The 1941-nt window shown below is 34.4% G+C and overlaps 1 non-coding gene across 1 annotated transcript; it reads left to right on the top strand.

The window, feature by feature from the left end:
- Positions 1–1667: 1667 nt before the first annotated feature.
- On the top strand, positions 1668–1739 carry TRNAC-GCA (transfer RNA cysteine (anticodon GCA)). The gene has a single exon. It is a non-coding gene; the product is annotated as a tRNA-Cys (tRNA).
- The last annotated feature ends 202 nt before the right edge of the window (positions 1740–1941 follow it).

Genomic DNA, 1941 nt, shown 5'->3' with positions numbered 1-1941 from the left:
ACATATTAGTTCAACTAATAGTTGAACTAATATGTTCAACTATTAGCTCAAAACTTTGTGATTATTATTATGCTATTATTAATTATATTAATAATAGTATATGATATTCAAATTTTATTGGAAATAAAACATTAATAGTACGTAATATATTTTTTATTTATTTAAAAAAATGGTTAACATGTATTTTTATTTTCCCTGTCTCTCTCTTTTTTTTAAGGGACCCAATATTTTCTTCTGCGCCCGGGGCCTCAACCGACCTTAATCCGCTCCTGGCCATAAGAATAGCTCAGAAGGTATGGACTGCCCACCTTGGCATCTAGACAAGGCAGCAACAACCTTATTGATATCGATAAGTTATACCCTGAAGGGGATCAGTAAAATGAATGAGGGAGGATAGCCATGCTGAGGGTAAGGGAAATGAGGCTCTTGCCTCAGATTAAAAGCTGAAAGGGGCACCAAAAGGAAGATCATGGGCAGGCAGAAGGGGCATACGCTCCCTTAACCAAAAATTTGAAATTAAAGAAAAAGCAGGAGGTGTTCTAAACAAATAACTCAAAAGCATGGTCGCCATGCCCTCTTTACGATGATTTCAGGACCTGGTGGCCATATACCCCCCTTTACGATGGTACCTGGATAGGCCACTGAACATTGCCATGATTAACAGTAGGGTGCAGTTTTTCATTCTTGCCTCAAGTACTAAAATGGCTTAGCACAGCCCTGTGAGGGAGGTATATTTTGACTGGTATTAGAAACAAGAACTGGGGGTCACATATATAATATTTTGGGAGTAATAGAAGCATGAATATCACTATAATAAATTTCATTTCATAGTGGTCCAGGCTCGAGAGTTTGGGGAGTGTATTATTATTATTATTATTATTATTATTAGCCATATAGTGCAAGGAAGCCTGAGGCTTATGCTGCACCAGCCAAAAAAAAAAAAATTTCTGAATTACCATGAGAGAGAGAGAGAGAACAAGAGCCAGAAGTAGAAGGGAATTGCCAAGAAAAAGAAGAATGATGATATCCAGCTAGGACCCTGGGTGTGCCAAGCCCATGCTCACCAGACGTGATCATGGGCTTGGCACCCTGGGGTTAATGGCACATGCATTTTATTTGATTGTGGTTCCAGCATGTAACTACAAATGCAGTAATGATTGTAAAAGCAGCTTTTTTTTTTTTTTTTTTACTTTCTTCCCCAATGTGGAACTAGATAGTTATTATTATTTATTATATATTTTTTTTTTTTTTTTGAAGGGGAATCGATATGTTTTTTTCTTCCTGCGTACTAATACTATTCATCAAGTTATCGACAAAGAAAAGTTGGTTATCTCTCCGAAAGAATAAAATTACTTTAATGCCAATGATCGATATACATTTATAAGAATGCCATGCACACTGCTTTTTTGTGAATACGTCTTGATAATAACTTTGATATTATTGGTATTATTCGGTTTTATGTTCCTAGATGGCACTCACAATTTTAAGAAAGAATTGCATTTAAAACTTCGTTCTTTGGAAAAAAGTGGTATAATGCTTATGCTTTAAACATCTAAATAAGCAATTGAGATTGACAAAGTTTTTAAAAATTCATATTGGTATAACCTATCGATTTCCCTTTCTTAGGCCATACTATTTCCTAACTACTTTAGAAAGAACGTATGCTTGGGGGTATAGCTCAGTGGTAGAGCATTCGACTGCAGATCGAGAGGTCCCCGGTTCAATCCCGGGTGCCCCCTTAGTTTTTTTTTTTTTTTTTTTTTATTTCATTTGATTTTTCATACAAGCATAAAACAAAATACTCCTTAATCACTTTCAAAAGTTAAAAAAAAAAAAAAGATACATTTTTCATCTTTAATGATAAATTACTGTTTATTTATCAAATCGTCACTACCAAGGAAAGAAAATTAATTATAAGATAAAAATAATTAGTGTTAATTA

This window comes from Mastigoproctus giganteus, chromosome 10, assembly GCF_048544385.1.
Source record: "Mastigoproctus giganteus isolate SK-2022 chromosome 10, ASM4854438v1, whole genome shotgun sequence".
NCBI classification, from domain to species: Eukaryota; Metazoa; Arthropoda; class Arachnida; order Uropygi; family Thelyphonidae; genus Mastigoproctus; species Mastigoproctus giganteus.
The sequence above is the reverse complement of the archived record's forward strand: the minus strand, read 5'-3'. Positions and strand labels throughout refer to the sequence as shown.